The 27,201-nt window shown below is 35.8% G+C and overlaps 1 long non-coding RNA gene across 4 annotated transcripts in view; it reads left to right on the top strand.

The window, feature by feature from the left end:
• The window catches only part of LOC103882993, a 45,737-nt gene that overhangs the window by 1,693 nt on the left and 16,843 nt on the right, over nt 1-27,201 (top strand). The window contains exon 2 of one of the 4 annotated variants that reach the window (XR_001900892.3): nt 5,248-5,359. The exons of the other annotated variants lie outside the window; for them this stretch is intronic. This is a non-coding gene — a long non-coding RNA (uncharacterized LOC103882993). The remainder of the gene's footprint in view (nt 1-5,247; nt 5,360-27,201) is intronic. 4 annotated transcript variants of the gene reach the window in all.

Genomic DNA, 27,201 nt, shown 5'->3' on the forward strand with positions numbered 1-27,201 from the left:
GATGAAAACCCTCTCAGCAATTAGGAATGAAGTTAACACATGTGACAATATCAATTAGAGAACTGCTTGCCAACCTGCACTATATAACAGACACTAAAATAGGCTGTAAATTTATGCCAAAAGTACTTAGAGAATTATCTGAAGAAATTATGTTTATGTAGCCCATAAAAATTCCAATTGATAAGGTAAAATAAAACTGTACTGGATTTATTTGCTGTACTGACTCCTAATTCTCTTTTTGAAATATATATGTAGTGGAAAAAGTGTGTTGTTGGAAGTTATTACCCTACCACCTTTGTATATAGATATCTTAAAAAATAGAGCTCAAGACCAAGAGACTCAAATGTCTTTCTATAGCTCTCTAACTACCTCTCATCCTGTTATTTCAGCCCTGTCTTCCCAAGCGTTACAGGCATGCTTATTGCATCTCAGTAAAGTGCAGCTCATTGTAAATATCCTGCCTTTGTACATGCTATTTATCTTCCTAAAGTATCATTCCTCATTTTTCTAAAGAGGGCTCCTTGACTCAGTTCAAATCTTACCTCTAGCAAAGTAGAATTACTAATTCTTATTTCTGGGATCTTCCCAGCACTCTGCACATATTTCTTGTGCTTCTGTAAAATCATTAAACATTTATGTCCTTCATGTGATTAACATTATATTAGGTTGGCACAAATGTAACTGCAGGAACCAGGTGATAAGGTTTGGCTCTGCATGCCCACCCAAAATATCATCTTGAATTGTAATAATCCCCACATGTCAAGGGTGGAACCAGGTGGAGATAATTGAATTTTTAGGGGCTGGTTCCCCCATGCTGTTGTTGTGATATTGAGTGAGTTCTCACAAGATCTGATGGTTTTATAAGGGACTTCCCTCTTTGCTCGGCACTCATTCTCTCTTCTGTTGCCCTGTGAAGATATACCTTCTGTCATGAATGTAAGTTTCTTGAGGCCTCCTTAGCCATGCAAAACTGTGTGTCAATTAAACCTCTTTATAAATTACCCAGTCTCAGACAGTTCTTTATAGCAGTGTGAGAATGGACTAATACCATAGCAGACAAGATAAAGCAGAAGAAAGACTCTGTTAACTTGAAGACAAGTCTTTTCAAATAGTATAGTCAAATAGGGTAAAAGGAGAAAAAAATAAGAAAAATGAGTGAAGAAAGCCTACAGGACTTATGGGATACCAGTAAATGAATACATATTTGCATTATGAGGGTTATAGAAGGAGAATAGATGGAGAGAGTCACATAAAGCTTACTTAATGAAATAATGACTAAAAACTTCCCAAGTCATGAGGGAGATGTGAATGTCCAGTTTATGAAGCTTAAACATTCTCAAACTGGTTCAACCTAAATAGGCCCTCATCTAGGCATATTACAATCAAAATATCAAAAGTTCAAGACAAAGAGAAAAATTTTAAAGTAGCAATAAAATGTATCAAGTGTCATAAAGCGGAATCTCCATTAGACTATTAGTAGATTTCTCAGCAGTAACCTCGCAGGCAGGAAGAGAATAGGATAATATATTCAAAGTCCTGAAAGAAAAACAATGACAGCCAAGAATACTATACCCAGTAATACTGCCCTTCAGAAATTAACAAGAAATAGTCTTTTTCAGACAACCAAAATCCGGAGAAATTTATCAACACTGTACCAGCCTTAAAAAAATGCTTAAAGTTCTTCAACCAAAAATGAAATGATAATAATTAATATCATGAAATTATATGAAAGTATAAAACACAATGATAAAGGTAAATAAAATTTTTGGTCTGCAAAATTTTCTCCTATTTCATATATAATTTACTCATTTTAATTTTTCCTTTGCTGTGCAGAAGGTTTTTAGTCCGATTATAATCCTGCTTTTCTGTTTTTGGTTTTGTTGCTTATGCTTTTTAATTTCATATCCAAGAAAATATTGCATAGTCTGCTGTCTTTAAGCATTATTCCTATGTTTTCTTCTAAGAGTTTTGGTGTTTCAAGTTTTACATTTAAGTCTGTAAACTTTTTAAAGTTTAGTTTTGTATATGTTGTGAAATAAGGGTCCAATTTCATTGATTTTGCATGTGGATATTCAATTTTCCTAGGATGATTTATTGAAGAGACTTCTTTTCCTCTTTGTGCATTACTGGAACACTTGTAGAAGATCAGTTGATCACATATATATGCTTATATCCCTGGATCTCTATTCTGTTCCATTGGTATATATGTCTGTTTTTATACTCTATCATACTGTTTAGATTACTGTAACTTTGTTATGTATTTTGAGATCAGGAGTGTGATAACTGTAGTTTTGTTCTTGCTTAAGTTTGCTTTGTCTATTAAGGGTCTTTTGTCATTGCAAATGAATTTTAAGATTGTTTTTTCTAGTTGTATAAAAAAATGCTATGAGATTTTAACAAAAATTGCTTTGACAAATATAGACATTTTAACAATATTAATACTTCCTATTCATGAACATGAAATACCCTTCCATTTACATTAAATTTTTTTTCATTAATATTTTTCAGAGTACAAGTCTTTTGTTTCCTGGGTTAAGTTTATTCCTACATATTTTATTCCTTTTGATGTGATTGTAAATGGAATTGTATTTTAATTTCCTTTTTAGATAGATTATTGCTAGTGTGTATAAATGAACAGAATTTTGCATGTCACTTGTGTATCCTGCAACTTTACTAATTCATTTATTAGTTCCAAAACTTTTAGGTGGAGTTCTTAGGGTTTTCTACATATAATGTCATGCAATCTGCAAACAGGGATAATTTAACTTATTCCTTTCTAATATGTATACCTTTTATTTCATTCTCTTGCCTAATTGTTCTGGATAGGACTTTAAGTACTATATTAAATGGAAGTAATGAAAGTGGACATTTTTGCCTTTTCTAGAACTCAGAGGAAAAGATTTTAGTTTTTGACCATTGCTTACAATGTTTCCTGTGTTCTTTGCATATGTTGCTCTTTGATGAGTTAAATTCCTTCTAAATCTAATTTGTTGAACATTTTTGTCATGGGTGTTAAACTTTGTCAAATGTTTATTTTGTGTTTATTGAGATGATCGTGTAATTTTTATCCTACATTCTCTTCATGGTGTGTATCATATTGTTTGATGAATCATTCCTGAATGTCAAGGATCAATCCTACTTGATCACCATGTATAATCCTTTTAATGTACCAGTGGATTTGGTCTGCTAGTATTTGGGAATTTTTGCTTTGATGTTCCTCAGGGATATTGGCCTGTAATTTTCTTTCCTTGTGGTGTCTTTGTCTGTCTTTGGTATCAGGATAACACTAGCCTCACAGAAGAGTTTGGAAGTATTCCCTCTTCTTTTGTCTTTTGGAAAAGTTTAAGAAGGGTTAGAGGTAGTTCCTTAAAAGTTTGGTAGAATTACACACCGGGGCCTGTCAGGGAGCGGGCGACTGGGGAAGAATAGCATTAGGAGAAATACGTAATGTAGATGAAGAGTTGATGGGTGCAGCAAACCACCATGGCACGTATATACCTGGGTAACAAACCTGCACATTCCTCACTTGTATCCCAGAACTTAAAGTATTAAAAAAGAAAAAAAAAGTTTAGTAGAATTTACTTGTGAAGCCATCTGGCCCTGGGATTTTCTTTCTTTGAAGTTTTCATTTGTTTTATTCCTCAGTCTCTTATTTACCATTAGTTGCTTCAGCCTTTCTATTTCCTCTTGATTAGCTTTTAGTAGAATGTATGCTACTATGAATTTCTCCATTTCTTACAGTTTGTCTAATTTGTTGGCATGTAATTGTTTAGTTTTAATGACTCCTCTTTTATTTCTGATACTATTAATTTGAATCTTCTATTTTTTTCTTGGTCTAGCTAAGGGTTTATTAATTTTCTAAGTATATTTTTTTAAAAATTAACTATTAGTTTTGTTGATATTTAAAAGCATTCTTCTGTTCTCAATTTTTTTTCTGCTCTTCTCTTTGTAATTTTTTTATTTTGTTAATTTTGTGTTTAGTTTGTTCTTATCTTTCTAGTTCCCTGAGGTATAAAGTTAGGCTGGTTATCTGAGACCTTTCTTATTTTTTAATGTGTGAATTTCTTGCTACATACTTCCCTCTTAGTACTGCTTTTGTTGCCTCTCACAAGTTTCCATATGTTGTGTTTTCATTGTAACTTGTCCCATGATATTTTCTAATTTATGTTTTGATTTTGTATTTGACCCAATACTTGTTTAGTAGTGTGTTGTTTAACTTTTATGTATGTTTGAAAGTTCCTGTTTTCTTTCTATGATTGATTTCTATGTCATACCATTGTTTTTCAGAAAGCTACTTGGAATGATTTTAACTTTCTATGCTTATAAAGATTTATTCTCTAACCTAGCATGTGATCTACCCTGGAAAATGTACCATGTAGACATAAGAAGAATGAGTTTTTTTTCTGTTGTTGGGTAGAATGTTCTGTGTATGTCTGTTGAGTCCATTTAGTCTTTAGTTCTGCTGTTCCCTTGTTGATCTTCTGGCTGATCTATACATTACTGAGAGTGAGATATTAAAGTATCTTACTATTATTACATGGCTGTCTATTTCTCCCCTCAGATCAGTAATTATGGCTCCAGCCAAGTCCGCAGGGAAAATGGGACTGCCTCTGGGACAGTGGTTAAGTGGGTTTGAAGCTGGGTCATGACTTACTTTTGTTTACAATGGGGTGCCTCATAGATATGCCTGTTACCAGGGGCTTGATGGAGTGTGACTCTTAAAAATCTCTAGGCAAATGGGACTGCTTTCAGGGCCACCATAGAGCAAAGCTGGAGCCAGGTCTTAGTGCTGCTTCTGGTCCTGCAGTCAGGTTCACAGTTAGCAGACCTGTTGCCAGGAACATGGGCTTACTTTCTCGAAGTGACTTTTCTCAGTTTTGGACTCCACTGGCGTGTCACAATCTCCTCCCTGTATCCCAAAGGAAATTTTATCTGTGAATTGTTGCCAAATTAGTGTTTCTGTGGGGGAATGAGTGCTGGGGACCTTCTATCTTGCTATTTCGATAACTTTACTCTTGTCACTTCACCCTTTCTTATGTACTTTCAACTTTGGACTATTAGTAATCAGTAGAGTCCTTTCTGAATCATGCAATACCTTTTTACAGCACTTATCTTCCTTATTATATCTAAGGTTTTCAAAATCCAGAATAGTTGAAGTTCATGCTTGATGCTCTCACTGTACCTAACTATATAAAATAATAATAATGATAAAAATAATAATACTCTGCTTATTTTATGTGTCTATAGCTAAAGGTTATATTCAAAATATATATCAACTGGTATTGCAAGATTGCTGACCAATAAGAATAAAAATAACCACAGTATTGAAACGGAATTCTGATGGCCCCCTCTGTGCCAGGTATTCTCTCTTTTCTTTGTTTCTTCAGCATGTCTTAGTCCATGGGGCCCTGAGAGAGAAGCAAACACAAAATATAGGCCCCTGAGGAATACGTAGGTGGGAACCACAGAACTACTTCCACATTTTGACCACTGATTCAGCTGTAGTGGTACAGCTGGGTCTGTAGGTAAATTACCTATGCTCTCCATACCAAAGCATGTATTTTATTGCTTTTGAAAATGAACTTTAAAAGCTTAGTTGACATACATGCAACTATGAGATCATATCTCTAGGAATAATTACTCAATCTGTGTTAAAATCCCCTCCCCTACACTTTTTATTACATTATAAAAACAGATTCTGTTAGGTAGATTCTGTGACAAGAATGCTAGCATTGAATACAGTCAGGTTTATAATGTCTTCTTCAAATATAACTTTGCTGTTCAAACTAAATTCAGTGAAAGAAATCACATAATATGTGAAACTTTAAAAGGACTTACATACAAAAGGTAATGCTAACTTCAGAAGCATCTCTTTGAAAATACATTTTTAAAAATTTTTTATATTAAGACATATGTGACAATGCATAACTTCTCATGTATCTAGCATGTTAAAAATAAAATTATCTGCCAAAAATTTTCTCAAAAGACAAAAAGGAAATTGAAGCCTTTTTTCTATTGTTTTAAGAGACCACCACTAGTATGAACTTAAGATCTGATCTCATCATTACTAGGTGTTCTAGCTGTTTACCTTTCTTGTAAGGTCCTGCTACCTGTTCTAACTTGACTGGCATACCAAAGATAACTTGACTTCAATTGCATAACATGTTTATTTAAAAGTGGGTGCTTTTATTTCTTAAAAGGTATGTAGCAGAGCATTTAAAGGCACAAGGAGTGTCTTCCTTTGCTATAGCCCTTTACACACTGTGGGAACTGGGAAATTATTAATTGGGGGTAGCAGGAGATACATATCACTACTCATTGGCTAGAAATGTTGGCTTTGCTGTAATAACATGAGGAAAAATAGGTTACCAGATTATTTATTTTCTGATTCCCCTAATGACATTTGGCTTTTATTACAAACTAGCATGAATCCAACGACAAATCATAGAATGTATATGCAAGCCAAATTGTGGTTTTGGGAAAGCATGTCAGGGATAAAGTGGAAATTAGTGATGACATATTACATGACCTCTATTTGTTCTATAATTCTAGGGTTTCTGAGGCCTATGAATATGCAGGCGTATAGTTAATGATTAAATCAGCTGGTTTTCCTCAATCCTCACTTTTCTGGGTCCCAGGAAAAGAATAACTCGATGGAAATTTGACAAATCTCTGAATGAAAAATGTGGTCATAAATAGAGAACAAGCCTACTAACAAATCATTTGGTTGTATTTTAAAGCAAACCTTTGATTCCAGTTTGGGGACATTGTTGTTTACCTTTTCAAGACCTCTTTTGTTATAATCACTTCTGAATATTATTCTAATAAGCCTCTTTCCCTTAAGAGAATAAAAACCACATAGACCTTGCTGTGTCTTTCATCAGGGTGAGAGTGGGAAATAAATCAAATCTTTGAGTCTGCATACATGTTTGGAGACATGTTTAAGGTATAAATGTTAAGGCAGCAATGCACAGTTTATACTGTCCCTCCTCTTATACCCTTCTTTGGAGAAGAAGAGATTTACTCAGAAACAACAAACAGTGCTAGGATTAGTCACACAGTGGTAGAACAGTGGGTCTTATTCTCTCATTATTTCATTGTCTAAAAATTGTTCATATCTAAATTTCATATAGTTCAATATAATAATTTGCAATGTTTACATCTTTTAAGGAATTATTTACCTCTGAGTTCATAGTAATACTATATGGTATTTTCTGTAAAAAAATTCTGTAAAAAAAAAAAAAATTTACTCTTTACATTTAGTTCCCTAAATATTCATGTCAACTCTTTTGTGAGTTGAGATCCAACCGTATTTCTCAACAGTGGGTGGCAACTTATCCACAAACTGTTTGTTACCCTGTTTAAAGACAATTCTCCATAGATCTCTTGTGTTTCTGCACATCTTCTGACAGCTTTCGATGCACACTATATTTTTAAGGTTGTATTATAACCCCATAATTGGACTGTATAAATTACTCATATCTTGGGTAGAAATACTAAAAGATGAACTCATTAAAAAATAATAAATACAGTAATTTTTAAATACAAAGATATAAATAGAAACAACAAAATGTTATAAAGTGGGGGGACAAAGTTAAAATGCATTTTTATTAATTTTTCTTTCCTTGTTTGTTAGTCAATTTGTTTATGCAATCAGTGTTATCATCAGTTTAAATACTGGGTTATAAGATACTATTTGCAAGCCTCAGAGTACCTAAAATCAAAAACATACAACAGATAGACACACACAAAAATAAAAAGCAATAAATTAAAACATATTACCTGAGGAAAAAATAGCTTCACTGAAAGGAAGACAGGACAGAAGGAAGAGAGGAACAAAAAACAACGTGCAGACAAATAGCAAAATGGCAGGAATAAATATTTACTTATCAATAATGACATTGAATGTAAATGGACTAAACTCTCCAATGAAAAGACATAGAGTAGCTAAATGTATAAAAAGGCAAGATTCAATAATCTATTGCCTATAATAAACACACTTCACCTGTAAAGACACACATAGACTGAAAATAAAGGGATGGAAATAGATATTCCATGCCAACAGAAATTTAAAAAGAGCAGGAATAGCTATACTTATATCTGACAAAATAGATTTCAAGACAAAAACTATAAAAAAAGTGATTATATAATGATGAATAAGTAAATTTAGCAAAGAGCATATAAATGTAAATATATATGCATACACAGTGCAGCACCCAGATATATAAAATAAACATTATTAGAGATTAAAAAAAGTAGGCCCCAATATAAGAATATATGGAGACTTTAACATCCCACTTTCAGCACTGGACAGAAAATCAATGAAGAAACATTGGACTTCGTCTGCACTATAGACCAAATGGATATAATAGATATTTACAGGACATTTCATCCAATGACTTCAGAATGCACATTCTTTTCGTCAGCACAGGAATCATTCTCAAGAATAGACCATATTTTAGGACACAAAGAACTCCTAAAGAGTTCCAAAATTTAAATTATATGAAGTATCTTTTCTGACCACAATAAAATAAAAGTGGAATCAAAATAAGAGAAATTTTGGAAACTATATGAACACGTGGAATTAAACAATATGCTCTTGAATAACCAGTGGATCAATGAAGAAATTAAGAACAAAATTTTTAAAAGTCTTAAAACAAATGGTAATGGAAACACAACACACCAAAACCTTTGGGATATAGCGAAAACATTACTAAGAGGAGAGTTTATAGCTATAAATACCTACATCAAAAAAGTAGAAAAACTTCAAATAAACAGCCTAACAATGCATCTTAAAGAACTAGAAAAGCAAGAACAAACGAGACTCAAAATTAGTAAAAGAAATAATAAAGATCAGAGCAGAAATGTGTGAAATTTAAGCAATGAAACAATATAAAAGATCAGTGAAAGAAAAAGTTGGTTTTTTGAACAGATAAAATTAACAAATCTTTCACCAGACTCACTAAGAAGAAAAGAGAGAAAACCCAAATAAATAATATCAGAGATGAAAAATGAAAAATTAAACCTATACCAAAGATATTCAAAGAATCATTCAAGGCTATTATGAGCAACAATATGATAATAAATTGAAAAATCTGGAAGAAATGGATAAATTCCTAGACATGACAACCTACCAAGATTGAACCAGGTAGAAATCCAAAACTTGAACAGACCAGTAACAAGTAACAAGATCAAAGCTGTAATAAAATATCTCCCAGCAGCCAGGTGCGGTGACTCTCGCCTGTAATCCTAGCACTTTGGGAGGCCAAGGGGGGTGGATCACTTGAGGTCAGGAATTTGAGATCAGCCTGGCCAACATGGTGAAACCCCATCTCTACCAAAAATATAAAAAATTAGTCGGGTGTGGTGGCGCACGCCTGTAATCCCAGCTACTTGGGAGGTTGAGGCAGGAGAATGGCATGAACCCGGGAGATAGAGCTTGCAGTGAGCCGAGATAGCGCCACTGCGCTCCAGCCTGGGCAAAAGAGGGAGACTTGGTCTCAAAAAAAAAAAAAAAAAGTCTCCCAGCAAAGGAAAACTGGAAAGTCGGGAAAATATGCCTTCACTGCTGAATTCTTCCAAACATTTCAAATTTATTGTACATTTAAAAATAACTAAAAGGGAATAATTGGATTTTTTGTGACACAAATAAAAGATGAATGCTTGAGGTGATGGATACCTCATTTACCCTGATGTGATTATTACACAGTTTGTGCCTATATCAAAATACCTCATAAGTATTTATACCTAGTATGTACCCACTAAAATTAAATATAAAAACATAATTTCTGGTTTATAGATGGTACCTCACAAAAGAATGTTATTAACAAATTTAACTGATGATAATAAGTATTAACAGCAGTATTTTATTATTACATTTTCAAAGAATATGTCTACTGCCACCTCAGTTCAACATTTACACATCATGGTCTCTGTCTTTCATGGAAAACCTAAAATATAACATTTTCTATAGACATATCTGTTTTTGAAATGCATCATTAAATAATACAGAGTCAAATATGAAAAAACTTAATAAATATATTTTGCATTAAAAAATAATTTAGCAAAAAATCTATTTCTAATATGTAGTATATAGATATGTATTGATTTCCTTTTCCCCTGAACTGTGAATTTTGGCTAAAGATCAAAGGAAGGAGAGCCAATGAGCACTGATTAACAAGTCTTGCTGGCAACACGTCCTGGATCAGAAGGCATTATCAGCAGAAGTAATTTGGGGAGATTTGTTGCCAGGTATTGCCAACGAGTTGGTCCCTTGTGACCAGCTGTCTGTACAAAAGGCTCCTGTCATAGAGTCTTGTGCTGGCATGGCAGGAACAATTCATGAATGTTATTTTAATACCTCAAAATACCTTCGCATATAGTGTAGCTCAGGATAAATCTCTATTTTTAAAGTATGTATTTTATTGTCTTTGTTCAATAATGATTTTTGTTTTATACCAACTTGGTTTATATTTTTCTTTTTCTTTATGTTTTTGGCTTTTAAGCATTCCTTGGACTCTTTAGAAATGTAGATATATTCCCGCCATGAACTTGAAGGGATAAATATTATTTTGTTTTTGGTGTTATGTCTGCAAAGATTAGCTTTGCACATTCACAATTACGATATCTACTTATTGGTAGTAGCTAAAATATTATTTTAAAAGTTTAAAGAAATATGCAGTTATAATCTCTAGCTTTTACTAGTGGGTACCTGATTATCAGCACATACTTTTCAATTCCATACCTTTCTTTTGCTCCCCCTGCCCCTAGTATAAGCATAGAAAATTAATATTTTCAAAAATAAGAGTCTGGATTGGCCAAATGCTTTAAGCCCTCCAAATGATCTTAAATTTTTTATACACTACTTAATGTTCTTCCCATAACCCACTTTTCTATGCTTCCCTGAGATGCACTGAGTGCAATGCTAACAATTTCAACTCAATCTACAAAGTGATTCTTTAGATAAAAAAATTGGCTGGGCGCCTTGGCTTACGCCTGTAATCCGAGCACTTTGGGAAGCCGAGGCGGGTGGATCACGAGGTCAGGAGATCGAGACCATCCTGGCTAACATGGTGAAACCCTGTCTCTACTAAAAAACAAAAAATTAGCCAGGCATGGTGGTGGGCGCTTGTAGTCCCAGCTACTCGGGAGGCTGAGGCAGGAGAATGGCGTAAACTCGGGAGGCAGAGCTTGTGGTGAGCCGAGATCATGCCACTGCACTCCAGCCTGGGCAACAGAGCAAGGCTCTGTCTCAAAAAAAAATATATATATATATATATGACTGTCACATATTTGAAATTTTATGTGCTTTTATTCTACATCAACCAGTAATCAACTACAGGCATAAATCAGAGATAGTGTGGGTTCAGTTCACATTACCACAGTAAAGCGAGTATCACAGTATAGCAAGTCACTGAAGTTTTTAGCTTCCCAGTTCATATAAAAGTTATGCTTACACTATACCATCGTATATTAAGTGTACAATAGCATTATGTTTAAAAAAATCAATGTGCATACCTTAATTAAAAAATACTGCTAAAAATGTTAACAATCATCTCAGCCTTCAGCAAGTCATGATCTTTTTCCTGCTTGAGTGTCTTGCCTCCATGTTGATGACTGCTGACTGATCATGGCTGTGGTTCCTGAAGGCCAAGGTGGCTGTGGCAATTCCTTAAAATAAGGCAACATTGAAGTTTGCTATATCGACTGGCTCTTCCTTTCACAAAAGAGCATGAAATCTTGTTTTATAGCATTTGATGCACAGCAGAACTTTCAAAATTGGAGTCAATCCTCTTAAACCCTGCTGCTTCTGTATCAACTAAGTTTATGTAATACTGTAAATCATTTGCTGCCATTTCAACAATGTTTACAATATCTTCGGCAGTTCTTTTGCTATTCCTATGCCATGATCGGTGACCTCTTCCATTGAATTTCTTACCTCTCAAAGTCATCCATGAGGGATGGAATGAACTTCTTCCAAATTCTTGTTAATATTGATATTTTGATCCTCTTCTACAAATCATGAATGTTCTTAAAGACATTTAGAATGGTGAATCATTTCTAGAAGGTTTTCGGTTTACTTTGCGAAAGTCCATAGGAAGAATTACTATCTATAGCAGCAATAGCTTTACAAAATGTCTCTCTTAAATAATATGACTTGGAAGTCAGATGACTCCTTGATCCATGGGCCATAGAATGAATATTGTGTTAGCACACATGAAAACAACATTAATATTCTTGTACACCTGTATTATAGCTCTTGAGTGACCAGGTACACTGCCAAGGAGCAGGAATATTTTCTTGTCTTTTCTTTTCTTTTCTTTGAGACGGAATCTCACTCTGTCACTCAGGCTGGAGTACGGTGGCACAATCTTGGCTCTCTGCAACTTCTGCCTCCCCAGTTCAAGCAATTCTCCTGCCCCAACCTCCTGAGTAGCTGGGATTATAGGCATCTGCCACCACACCCAGCTAATTTTTGTATTTTTAGTAGAGACGGGGTTACTCCATGTTGGCCAGGCTGGTCTCGAACTCCTGACCTCAGGTGATTCACCCACTACAGCCTCCTAAAGTGCTGTGATTAAAGGTGTGAGCCATGGTGCCTGGCCAGGAACAAGTCATATTTTGAAAGAAATATTTTTTTCTAAGCAGTAGGTCTCAATGTAGTCTTAAAAAGATTCAGAAAACCAGGCTGTAAACAGATGTGCTGCCACCCAGGCTTTGCAGTTTTGTTTATAGATTACAGGCAAAGTAGGTTTAGCATAATTCTTAAGAGCCCTGGGATTTTTGGAATGGTAAATTAACATTGGTCTCAAATTTACCAGTTGCATTAGCCCTTAACAAGAAGTCAATCTATCCTTTGAAGCTGTGATGCCAGGCATTTACTTTCCTTTAGCTATGAAAGTCCTAGATGGCATCTTCTTCCAGTAGAAGGCTGTTTCATCTACAATGAAAATCTGTTGTTTAGTGTAGCTACCTTCATCACTTATCTTAGCTAGATCTTCTCTATAACTTGCTTCAGCTTCTCCATCAGCACTTGCTGCTACGTTCCACATTTATGTTCTAGAGATGGCTTCCTTCTTTAATCCCCATAAATCAGCTTCTGTAGCATCAATCTTTTCCTCTCATTTCCCTCTTCTCTCTCAGCCTTCACAGAATTGAAGAGCGTTAGGACCTTATTCTGGATTAGACTTTGGTTTAAGGGAATGTTGTGGCTGATTTGATCTTCTATCTATACCACTAAAACTTTCTCCATATCAGCAATAGGTTCATTTTTCTTTCTTCTTATTTGTGTGTATTTACTGGAGTAGTACTTCTAATTCCCTTAAATATCTTTTTCTTTGCATTCACAACTTGGCTAACTGGTGCAAGAGGCTCAGTTTTTGACCTGTCTCAACTTTCAATGTTCTTTCCTCACTAAGCTTAATCATTTATAGCTTTTGATTAAAAGTGAGAGGCACCTAACCATTTCTTTCACTTGAACAATTAAGGACCATTGCAGAGCTATTAATTGGCCTAATTTCAATATTCTTGCGTCTAAGGAAATAGAAAGGCCTGAGGAGCAAGAGAGAAATGGGGGAGTGGCCAGCTGGTAGAGCAGCCAGAAAACACGCATTCATTGATTTAGTTCATTGTCAAGGTGCACTCAAACAATTACAAAAGTAACATCAAAGATCACTGATCACAGATCACCATAATAGGTATAATAATAATAATATTATAAATAATGTGAGAATTATCAAAATCTAACACAGAGACATGAAGTGAGCACATCCTGCTTAAAAAAAAAAAAAAAATGGCCCCAGTAGACTTGCTTGATACAGAGTTTCCACAAACCTTCAATTGGTGAAAAACTGCAGTATCTGTGAAACACAAGAAGGTTAAACAGTATAAAATGAGGTACTGCTGTATTAAGTTACTAAGGTGTTCTAAAAGATATGAGAGACAGAAGAAACAAAACTATGCCTTGTCTTCTTGTCCACAGGGATCTCAATTTAGCTGAAAACAGAGATATATATGTTTTTAAAAAATAAAAATTAAAAAAGCTCATCTTGCTTGTTTTGTGCATGCTGTTTCTACCCAGAACACTCTCTTTATCCCCTTGCTTGGATCTTCCTAGCTGACGCCTTTCCTTTAAGATTCTAACTAAAGCCTGCATTTTCAAGGAGGACTTTCCTGTTCCCAGGAGACTTACCTTGGAATTTCCTTATCAACCATTTAGCAGCATTCTGTACGTTCCCTTTCACTATCACCCTTTACAGCAATGAGTTGCTTTTTGTCTACTTCTAAATTGAGAAGAAGCCCAATAAATGTGTCAAATAAATGAATAAAAACCTTTGAAGAGTAATTTTAAAAGTTAAAAACTAAATGCCATTGCCAGTTTAAGAAGGAAAATGGAGACTTTGGGCAGCAGAAAAAAAATTTGTATAGAAAGTTAGGGTCTGATGTTTTTATTGGTAATAAAAACTAAGATGAAAGGTAGAATTATTCATGGTGATAAAAAATGATTGAAAGCGTAGATTCACACTTAAGGAAAAGTAAAAATTGCCATTCATTTCTGGCCTATGAGTCACATCTAGAATCAGCCTTGACCTGGTTGACATATTACATTCTGCACATACATAATAGCTCTAAATGATATGTGTGCAGAGCATCAAATGAGTTGGCATTAGTAGAAAAGAACATAACAGTTTTTTTTTAATGTGAAGGATAATGGTCGAGCCAACTTTCTGTTTTATTACTGCCAAATGGCTTGATCATGGAAGCAGTGGGTATAAAAATGTCAAAGGATTATGGAAAAAATGATTCCTTCAGTTTTTAAATGGGTGTAAGATACTTATGGACTTGATAACAGGAGCTATTTTTTGTTGAATTTTCAACCAATTTTATAAAGCTTTTCTCTTAAGGAAAGTTATTGGTCTCAGAACTTTTAAAATCTAAAGAAATCATCCCGGGTTGCTGAATATAATATGACTTTTTTTTTTTTTTTTAGTTTCCTCATTCAGTAGAACATATTCTTTCTGTGATATATTCTTTCAGTAGAAATTTGTATTGTTTTCATTTACCGGAGAAATACGAAAGAACTGATTATGCTGAACAGATGGCAATGCCCATTACAAAATAAGGGCCAGAACAATTTTATGCAAGTTCATATCTTTGCAATTATATTACTAGTGATTACTAAAATATAATTTTAAATGTATCCAATCATTCTGTAAGATGTACAAAATTTCTTACTTATATTTTAAATTGCTAATTATTTTGCGCATTGTTATTATCTAAAGTTAATTAGAAAATCCAGAGGGATGATTGTTTTCTAATATAAGTGCAATATTGCTTAGTTATTTGAATCTTAAAATGAGTGAACTTGAGACTATTGTAAGTCTCAACAAAGACCAGTAAATAAAAGGGTAATTTATTCATAAATGGATTTTTTAGTGATTGTCTTCATCTAATAAACATAGATCCTCAAATTCACATCAGTCACTGTTCATTGTTAATATCTAAATTGGGGGATTCATAATTATTTTTCTAAGGTCTAGGTAAAAATATTCTAGGGTCTATTAATAATTTATTTCATCATGGGTTCTGCATGGTATTCTCTTCCTAATTCAAGATTGAAGAAGATGGAAAAAGCAGCCGCAGTTTTAATACTGTATTTCTACTACTTTCAAAAGGTAACAAAGGCCTATTGGTTAGATAAAAGCTGAGACGTTGGCACTTGCAATCATACTATCAGTCAATGTGCCCATTTAATATCTTTCTCCATGGCCAGATAGTTTGTTAAAACAAAACTATGAAATCTGTTTCTCTTTTTTATTAATAGGTAAACATCTTAGAAGAGTATACTTCATTCTTTAGTCCAGCACCACATAGCTTTTGTCCCTTCCATGGTTCCAAATTTTTTTTTTTTTTTTTTTGAGAAGGAGTCTTGCTCTGTCACCCAGGCTGGAGTGCAGTGGCACGATCTCGGCTCACTGCATCCTTCGCCTCCTAGGTTCATGCGATTCTCCTGCCTCAGCCTCCTGAGTAGCTGGGATTACAGGCGTGTGCCACCTCGCCTGGCTAAGGGACACGGATGCAGCTGGAAACCATCATTCTCAGCAAACTATCGCAAGAACAGAAAACCAAATACCACATGTTCTCACTCGGAGTGGGGGGAGGGATAGCATTAGGAGATATACCTAATGTAAATTACGAGTTAATGGGTGCAGCACACCAACATGGCACATGTATACATATGTAACAAACCTGCACATTGTGCACGTGTACCCTAGAACTTAAAGCATAATAAAAAATTTAATAAAAATAATAATAATTTTTGTATTTTTAGTAGAGATGGCGTTTCACCATGTTGGGCAGGGTGGTCTCAAACTCCTGATCTCAGGTGATCTGCCTGCCTTGGCTTCCTAAAGTGCTGGGATTACGGGTGTGAGCCACCATACCTGGCCCCAAATTAGTTTTTATTGTGATCATTAATGACCAAAAATGCAAAGGTATTTTCCCATCCAGTGGCGTAAAACTTTATCTCATGTATTTCTGTGACTTGAATGATCAATTATAGTCTAACAGCTCCCTGAACTATAACTCCAGACCAGATATTCCCCCTGAGGTTCTGATTCATATGTCCAAATGCCCATCGGGCAACTCAATTTGGATCCCTATAGAAAATGTAAGCCCCACACATCCAAAATCACTTAGTTCCTTTATCTGTAAAATTGGATGGTAGAAGTTTCTAATTCATAGAAAGAGTAGTGAGAATTAAATAATCCCTAGCATATATAAAGCAGTCAGTAATATTAGTTATTATTATTGTTATCAATGTCCATATTATTATTCCTAGTTGATGACTTGACTCCAACTCATACCTCATCCCTTGGACATCTCATTTTCTCAGTGGATTCTCTTCATTTTCCTTGCTCTCAATCTTCCAGGCTAAGCAGTGTCTTAACATGTGAAGTCTTTAAATCATATTCTAAGCCAATGTGATATAATCAATATTAAAACAGCATATCTGACAAGGCAGTCACTTCAAAACTTCTAACAGTTTGATGGATTATTCTGAGAAGAATGACTTATGCAATTAGTTTATGACTCAACACTCAAAAAGATGCAGCATCTATACAAATTTTTCAGTCTCTTCTCTTTGAAAAATTAGCCACATCATATTGTATTTAAAAGTTTAGCATCCTGTAAGTCTCTGGGTAACTTTACATTTTCTATTTCTTTAATCTGTTCTCATTTGGTTTTTTTGTTTATTATTTGTCTAAAATGTTAATTTCATTACATGATAGATAACCAGGTTAACTATGGTGGGAAAGTAGATCAAAAGTATTTTGGGATTAACGAAGAATGAACAGGTAAATTTAGGTTTGTGTTACCAGAAAACATGAGAAATGATAGAAAAGTGGATATAACAAAAAAAGTCATTCATTTTCAGGAGGTCTGGTAACTGAGAATCCTTGTTTACAAAGTATCTGTTTTGACTGTGAGGTAGAGAATTATCGCATTCATACATCATTTGTGTCCCTTAAAAATATAAACTACATTCATAATTAAATTTTAAAAGTATTCTGTTTTAAAACAAGTAAATTAATAGACCAACAGACAGTTCATTTCTTTATTTTGTTACTTGATTCCCAATCTTACAATAGCTCTTCTCAGATAATTCTCAACTTTACAAGATAATTTGGAGTTACTGCTTTTCAAAATCCTTTGGTAATTGCTTGTGTCTGAATCATGCCATCTCATTCCATGGGATCTATTAATATTCAGGTAACTAGACAAGGGTATTTAGCAACCCAGAGATGCAGATGCTATGGAATGGGTTTTCACAGATATGGAGCTGCAGCTTTACATTATCTTCAGAGAGACAGAAAGAGGAGTCTAGAGAGAAAGCATAGTAATTTAAAACATCTGACACCCCATAGCCCTCCTTAGAAAAGTCATATCCGTTTGGACACATGCCAGAATTCCCTCTGAATTGCTTTTCATAAAGCCCTCAGATTCCTAGTTCTTAATAAGCTCTGTTCACTAGTTATCATAGATATATAATTTATCCATAACCCTGCTGTCTTTCCTGCAGATTACTCGAGCATATGCTGATTTTGGCTCTGTTACAAACAAAATAAAATCCTCTATTCCTTGAGCTCAAATACTCCAATATATAATTATTCTTTTAGAACAGTATGTTCACTTTATGTACTTGTCTAGTCATAGATATAAAGTTACTTAGTTTCCTAAGTCATTCGCAAAATTTGTGGCTCTATAGCCATAATAAATTGCGAAATAATACTAGAGGGGCAAAAATATTTATAGGAATAATCTTTCAAAAGAAAAAATCTTGAGTGTGATGGTTCTTTGTACATTCTCTTAAGTAAATCATCAGAGCCTGGTTATTTTTCCTTTATTCTTGAAATTCAGGCATGGAGATAGCATTGAAATTCTGGCCAAATCTGCTGTTGCTGAAATTTATAGAACAGATTTGGAGTTACCAATTTAAACTTCATAGTTGGCTGAGAATCCAGCTGTGTTGGCTCAGTCAGAGAATGCAATGAAAGGTGGAACTGAAATCATCTGATACTATCCACGAAGGGGTCTAGAGACTGGGAGGGAGGAGGGAATAAGCAAATTAAAACAAAACAAAACAACAAGCCTCAAGAGAGAATAGTTCATTTGCTGATAGTAATGGTAATATTTTTACATTAGAAAGTCTCATCATTGACATGAAAGGAAGGGAATTTTAGCTTTAACTGTAGAAATAACCGACTTGGTCTTCAATGTAAGTGGTTTGGGGAAGCTAGCAGAGTACCCTAACCCCCATATCCCAGAGCTGAGGGAAGCTGGCTGCTTTACACAGTGAGCCAAATGGCCAGTTACATGAAGGTGAAAAGGCACCATGCCAAATACAAACACATTTTCTGTGGTGGCTATTTTTAACTCTGTGCTATATCTTTTGACCTCTTTCCACTTGATCCATTATTTTAAATATACACATTCTTAAGGATGACACATCTGAATACTATGCAAATATTTTCTTCATTTTCAAGTTGGATAAAAGAAGACAAGGTTCTGACCCTGAAATAAAGGCTAAGCCTCTTGGCAAGCTCAGAGGTGGTTTGTCAAGTTCACGTTTCCTGCCTTACTAGCAGTGCAGGTCAAGAAACTCTTGTTAGTTTCTTGACAAGAGAAGTCTAGTCCTACTTCACATGTGCCGAGGTTCTAGGTGGCACTTCTTAAACACCATTTACAGGGAAATAGGCCTTTAAAGGGAAATTGTCTTCTCCCCTTTCTTTACAAAATCATAAATGTGTTCTAGGAATGCCTGATCCTCTGATTCCTGCAATCCCCAAATTCCTAAAAGAATCTCGATTCTGAGTGTGCACACACATACATGCACACAGAAGTTCACACACAGTGCATAGGGGTATAGTGGTGCTGATTTAAAGGTTACGGGTAGAGAAGTGGTTACTCCCTCAAGAAGGAAATTACTGTGCCTGGCTAGAAAGCCAAGGCATAATCACATGCTGGGTTGCGCCCCCTGGTGCTTCTACTGAGTATCCCTCATTTTCTATCCGAAGACCAGAAGAGGAAATGGTAAGGGGCCAAGGGAGTCAACAGGACAGGAGAGATGGGTTTGCAGACCTTTAAAATCCAGTGCTTCAACATTTCTTTGGGTAGCTATCCAGAGACCCAAAATATTTTTCCCCAAGATAGTGCATAAGCCTCATTTGACTTGGGTTGAACTTTGAGTTGAGTTGAACCTTGCTGCCATGTTCATTATAAAATGAATACTAATGGGGTAGTATGTTTGAGAGTTACCAGCCTTTACCTGTCTGTAACTTGCTACAGGCTTCCATGGAGTAAGAAACACTGCTACTATTATGGTCATTTATTAAATACATTTGCAAAAAAAAGTTTTTATCTTTTCAAAGCACTTTAACATTTGTTATCTTATTTAAACTTTGCAAACCTGTGAAGCAGTTGGGGTAAGAACCAGAATTTCCACTTTGAAGGTAAGTAAATTGAAAGAAAGTTGACCCTGAGGACAGGCCCCACAATCTAAGGGACCCTTTTCAAGGAAATGTGTTCACATTGGGGTAGAGACATCAGCAGGCAAGCTTAAAATTGAGTAGAAGAGAATGCCAAAGTAAACCAATTAAAGATGCTTTTTGGGTCCAAGTAAATTGCATGGTGTTGGGAAGAGTGGAAACTTAAAAGGTTAAAATCAAGGTAAATAAAGGAAGAAAGTAGGATGTGATACACTACACTGTCTTCTGTTTCCTTGGCTTTCAACCTGGGGTGATTTTTACTGCCAGGAGACACTTGGCAATATCTGGAGATATTTTTGGTTATCACAACTTGGTGGAGTGGGGAGTACTGTTGGCATCTATCAGTTACAAGCCAAGAATGCTGCTAAACATTCTACAATGGGCAGGACACCCCCCTACAAGAAAGAATTATCTAGCCCAAATTGTCAATAGTACTGAGACTGAGAACCCTGATCTATAATACTTAGAGTAGTTATCTGGTGAATGGTAAGTCACCTTGATTTAAAGCGAGAAACTTAGAATGTCTGACATAAATTCTACCACTCTTGGATACCCTCTGATTTGTTTCCTTAGGAGGTAGATCAGGCTGCAATAGGTTGGATGGAGTGAAAGGGTTAAAGAAAACCATGTACCATTTGTATGCTCTGTGTTCATTCTATATGAAAATAAGCTATGTAGATATGGCTTTCTCTTTTTCTATTTTGAATGCTAAAGAATACTGTTTTTTAAAAAATTTATGTAGTTTTATTAAAATACAGAATGGAGTTATTTGAGATATACCTGTTGGCCCCTTTATTTGGAAGGGTTATATTTTTTAAATTATATTGTGTCAAATTGCAAACATGTTCTACTTTTGTAGAGGGGATGCTAAATAAATATTCACTTCTGTGTTTCCTTTTTCATTTGCTTACTAAAAGCATGTGCATCCAGAGATTCAAGTCAGCACTGGCTGTAGAGAAAGTAAGCAATGTATAATTAAGTGGGAATCTGTGGCCTTACTGATTGGCTCTACTGAAAGCAATTGTGTCCTGCATTTTTTTTTTTTTTTTTTTTTTTTGCCTAATACCCATTTGCAAGGTAGCTTTCTGCCAACAGTATCTTTCCCATACTGAAAATTTGGCCTTCTGCTTTGAGCACATTTAAAAAGAGATATTTTGTATTTTCTTTTTGTGTTATTTAGATGTGCTAAACATACATAACTGCAAAAAATAGGACAATGAAATTAGGAAACATAGGTGTACTTAATATTTACTAGAAAATACCCACCCCAAGGTTATTTAAGGCAGGCAATCACTTGCCCGTTATGGTCTAGACTTGTGATGCTCAATTTGATAGTCAAGTGTGGAGCTACTTAAGTTAAAATTTAAAAAATTAAAATTAATTAGAAACTTGACTCCTCAGTGGCACCAGCCACATTTCAAATGTTAAAATAGTGGGTAGTAACCATCATAATGGGCAGTGCAGATATGGAGTATATCATCATCACACAACGGTCTGCTGGACAAGGTTTCTTCAGTTGAGTGGATTCAACAGTTGATAGTAATGTGAGGACAATGTTGAATGCCAGTGAACTTTTCCTTTTTTTTTTTTTTTTTTTGAGATGGAGTCTCGCTTTGTCGCCCAGGCTGGAGTGCAGTGGCGCAGTCTCGGCTCACTGCAACCTCCGCTTCCTAGGTTCACGCCATTCTCCTGCCTCAGCCTCCCGAGTAGCTGGGACTACAGGCGTCTGCCACCATGCCCAGCTAATTTTTTGTATTTTTAGTAGAGACGGGGTTTCACCATGTTAGCCAGGATGGTCTCGATCTCATGACTGTGGGATCCTCCCGCCTCGGCCTCCCAAAGTGCTGGGATTACAGGCGTGAGCCACCGCGCCCGGCCGAGCTTTTCTTTGAGCAAGCAAAATGCTCCTGCACAACCACTTGAAGTCTCTACCCAGGAGGCAATAACTATAAAGGCCTCATCATATTTTTATTTAATTCATCTAATAATTACTTATTCAATCCCTGCTATAGGTTAGGCACAATTGTAGGCATTGGGGAAAGAAATGAACAAAACGAAAAATGCCCTTGTCTTCAAAGGGGTTAAATTTGAATGTATAAGACCAAACATTTATTTTTAAAAATGTAAATTTATATATATACATACATATACAAATTATACATCCAGAAAATGATCACTGTTAGGAAGAAGTATGAGAGTGTGAGGGAAGGGTACTATTTCCAATAGAGTTCTCAAGGATACCCTTTTCAGGAGGTGATACTTAAGTAGAGTCCTAAAGGCAGTGAGTGGTGTGATTAACGGAACTATCTGGGGAAAGGGCATTTCAGACCCAGGATATTAAAAAAATGCAAAGGCTCTGAGGTAGGAACATTCTTGTCAAGTTAAAGAAAGCCAAAGGAGGCCAGCAGTGCTGGAGCAGAACAAGTAAAAAGAGCAATAGTAAATGAGGTTGGTTATAGGCAATGGCTGGATTATGTATTTATTAAAAGCCATGGTAAAGGCCAAGCACGGTGGCTCATGCTTGTAATCCCAGCCCTTTGGGAGGCCGAGGTGGGTGGATCACTTGAGGTCTGGAGTTCCAGACCAGCCTGGCCAACATGGTGAAACCCCGTCTCTACTAAAAATACAAACATTAGCTGGGTGTGGTGGTGCATGCCTGTAATCTCAGCTATTCGGGAGCCTATTCGGGAGCCTGAGGCAGGAGAATCACTTGAATCTGGGAGGCGGAGCTTGCAGTGAGCCCAGATCTCACCATTGCACTCCAGCCTGGGCCACAGAATGAGACTCCATCTCAAAAAAAGAAAAAAAACGGCTGTGGTAAAAATTCAAATTTTGTTCTAAGAGAGATTGGAGACCTTTTTAGTATTTGAGTGCTGAAATGACATGATCCAATTAACATTTTTTAAAGTATCCTCTGACTGCTGTATGGGGGACAACACTACAAGTTTGTAAGAGCTGAGACAGTATGACTGTCTAATAAGGCATTGCTACAAACTGGGCAGGAAATGATGGTGGCTTGGAGTGTTGTTCTCATTGGAGGAGATGAGAAGTGGTTCAATTACAAAAATACATTAAAGAATTAACAAGATTTACTAATTAACTAAATACAGGGTCTAAAATAAAGGCAGGGTTCAAGAGTGACACTAAGGTTTTGCTTGAACTGGGTAGATGGCAGTATGACATTTACTGAGATTAGGGAGTTTGGAGGAATAGCAAGTTTGGAGTGAGTGTGGTAATCAAGAGTTCTCTGCAGAGGATATTTATTGTGAGATGCTCACTAAACATTCAAGAGAATATTTTCAAAAAGTTATTGAATATATAAATCTGGAGGTCAGAAAAGAGGTTGGAGCTGATGATATAAATTTGTATGTTAACTGCCCATATATGGTATTTAAAGCTGTGAAGTTAATGGAGATCACAAAAGGAGTAATTGTAGTTAGAGATGAAATACCCAAGAACTGAATCCTGGGGCAGTCCATTTTATAGAAGTGGAAAGGAAAAGAGAAGGAAGTAGAGGAGATTATTCATGTAGGAGAAAATCAGCAGTATGTGGAATCCTAGAGAACAAGTGAAAATTTTTTATGAAAAAGGAGAATGGTGAATTATATCAAATGCTTGCAATAAGTTGAGTAAGATGTGAATTGAAAAGTTTCCATTGCGTTTGACATTGTACAGGTTCTTAATGAGAAGTTTCAGTGGAGGACTGGGGACTAAAGCCTGTTCCAGGAGCTTTCAAAAGTAAACAAGAGGTTGTAGGAGGGTAGAAAGTGGTGTAAGGAAGTATCCATACGTCTTTTTGAGGAGCTTTGTTATAAAGAGAACATAGAATTGTTATAGTAGCTGAAAGTTTATGTGGAATTTCTGGATTTGTTTGTTTTAATAAAGGAGGAACTACCATAGGCTGATTGGATGATGCAGAAGAGGGAAAAAGTGGATGGTGTAGGAGAAATAGAGCATAATTTCAAGAAAAAAGATGAGAACACCAATGGCTTTGAGGCCACCCAAATCCAGAAGGCCTTGACTCAGGAGCTGTTTAAAAATACTAAAATAATTTACAATACTAAAGTGAGCTATACTTCAAAACACACTAAGAGTTCATAAGGGAAAGATAAGGTCCACGTCCTTAAGGCTCAAAGGCAATCATCTCTGAATTGAAAGTTAATGGCATGTTTGCATCTTCTTTTTCTACCTGCCTTCCTACCATTTCCTGTTGTGCATTGAACTGGGCATACAGCTAAAGGAGACTGATAAAGATAGTGCTTGATGGTGCGAGCTTAATGTGTTGAGCTTGGCTTGAGACAATACATTAGCTCGCCAGTATTGATGTTCTGCTTCATGACTAGGACTTTGTAAGATGCACTGGCTTCCATATATTATAAAAGTCTGCCAGGATGAGAACTAATGATGAACATGTTAGGAACCATAGCACCCAGAACTTACATATCATGGAATTGGTAATAAAATAATTTATAATATTATTGGCACAGGGGGTAGCCAAAGATCGGAAAATATTAATTCACTATTTCATCTGTTTCAAAAACAATACTTAAAAGATGCTAAGCAATTATTATTTAGGATAATTCAGCTTTATGATAACACCACATCTGCTGAGTTCAGAGACGGTGCACCAAATATTTCCTTTAGTTACCTACCATTAATTCACATAGGCAAATGTAGAAGCATTTATTTGTAAGGACTGCCCCAAGAGAAGATTTACATACCTATTTATGGCTTCTATTTTATTGGTTCATATGTATAATGATAGTTATTTTACTGTTCAGTTTGACGTTTCATGAAAATTTTCCCTCAATAAAATCACTCCTTCGTTTCATGAAAATTTTCCCTCAATAAAATCACTCCTTTAAAAAAAACAAACTTTCCTATTCAACATAGTGTTGGAGGTTCTGGCTAGGGCAGTTAGGCAAGAGAAAGAAATCAAGGGTATTCAGTTAGGAAAAGAAGAAGTCAAATTGTCCCTGTTTGCAGATGTATGATTCTTATGTTAGAAACCCCATTTAATATATTAAAATTATGGCTGATAAGCAACCAGCAAAGTCTCAGGATACAAAATTAATGCAAAAATCACAAGCATTCTTATACACCCAGTAACAGACAAACAGAGAGCCAAATCAGGAATGAACTGCATTGCAGTTAGCTAGAGAGATAAAATGCCTAGGAATCCAACTTACAAAGTGTAAGGACGCCTCTTCAAGGAGAGAACTACAAACCACTGCTCAGTGAAATAAAGGGACACAGACAAATGGAAGCAGTGTATCATGGATAGGAAGAATAATGTAGTGAAAATGGCCATACCTTGTGAGTAGCTATAGATTCAAAATGCCATCCCCATCAAGCTGCAATAGGTTTCTTCTTTAGGAGTTGGAAACTGCTACAAAGTTCAAACATGGAACCAAAAAACCTGCATCGCCAAGACAATCCTAAGTCAAAAGGAGGCAAAGGCTGGAGGCATCCACTTCTACAAACTAAACTATGCTACTAAGGCTAGAGTAGCAAAGCAGCCAGTGGTGCATGAGCAGAGATGTGTAGACCAATGGAACAGAACAGAGTCCTCAGAAATATACTACACATCTACAGCCAAATGATCTTTGTAAACCTGGGAAACAGAGAGGCAGGAAAAGGATTCCCTATTTTAATAAATGGTGCTGGAGAAATTGGCTAGCCATGAGTGAAAGCTGAAACTGGATCCTACATACTCCTTGCCGAAATTAATTCAAGATGGATTAGAGACTTGTCATTAGACCTAATACCATACAAAAATCCTAGAGAACCTCATTAGTACCATTCGGATGGGCATTCGGCAAGGAACTTCATGTTAAAGCATAATACAACAACAGCAAAGCCAAAATTGACAAATGGGATCTCATTAAACTAAAGAACATGTAAAAAAACTACCATCAGAGTGAACAGACAGAATGGGAAAGTTTTACAATCTACTCATCTGACAAGGCTAATATCCAGAACCTACAAAGAACAAACAAATTTACAAGACAAAGCTCGCTCTTACATCAAAAAAGTGGTAAAGAATCACCAGAACATTTCTCAAAAGGAACGCGACCAACGAACGCATGAAAAATTAATATCATCACTGGCCATCAGAAATGCAAATCAAGAGCCTGTGAGGTCGTCTCACACCAGTTAGAATGGCTGATGATCAAGAAACAACAGGTGCTGGAGGATGTGGAGAATGGGACACTTTTACTGTTGTTGGGATTGTAACTAAGTTCAACCATTATGGAAAACAGTATTAGGCGATTCATAAAGGATCTGAACTAGATATTACCATAGACGTCGTTATTCGTGACATACCCGAGATTATAAATTATGCTGCTATAAAGACATGCACCGCGTGTGAACTTTGTGCAGCACTATTGTCCCTAATAACAAGAACTTTGGGTCATGAAATGTCCATCAGTGACGAATTGGATTAAGAGAAAATGTAGCTACATGGGATACTATGCAGCCATAAAAGGATGAGTTTGTCCTTTGTAGGGACATGGATGTAACTGGAAACCATCATTCTTAGCAAACTATCACAGAACAGAAATATATTTCCCATATTCTCAGCTAAAGGCTCATAGGTGGGAACTGAACAATGAATCACTTGGACTCAGGAAGGGAACATCCACCTGGGAGGGCCTATCATGGGAGGGGAGGGAGGAGGAGTTGCATTGAGGTCTCCTACAATCTCATCATAAATTGTCAGTGCAGCATTCAACATGCTAAAATATACATATGTAAAGCCTGTAAACGTTATGCATGCCTAACTTAGAATATAAATAATAATAAATAAATTTAAAATAAATAATAAATAAAAATTAAAAAACTTTTCTTTTCTTTTTTTGCTGAAGTGCAGTGGCATGATCTGGCTCACTGGAATGATCTCTATCCTTTCTTTCGGTTCAAGCAATTCTCCTTCCCTCAGCCTCTGAGTAGCCGGGACCGGAGTGTGTCCATACCATTTTCAGCTAATTTTTGTATTTTTAGTAGAGACAGGGTTTCACCATATTGTGACTGGTCTCAAACTCCTGACCTTGTGATCCATCCACCTCGGCCTCCCAAAGTGCTGGGATTACACGTGTGAGCCACTATGCCTGGCCATCTTTCTTATTTTCTTTACCAGTATGAAAGTTAC

This window comes from Papio anubis, chromosome 4 (assembly GCF_008728515.1).
Source record: "Papio anubis isolate 15944 chromosome 4, Panubis1.0, whole genome shotgun sequence".
Taxonomy (NCBI): Eukaryota; Metazoa; Chordata; class Mammalia; order Primates; family Cercopithecidae; genus Papio; species Papio anubis.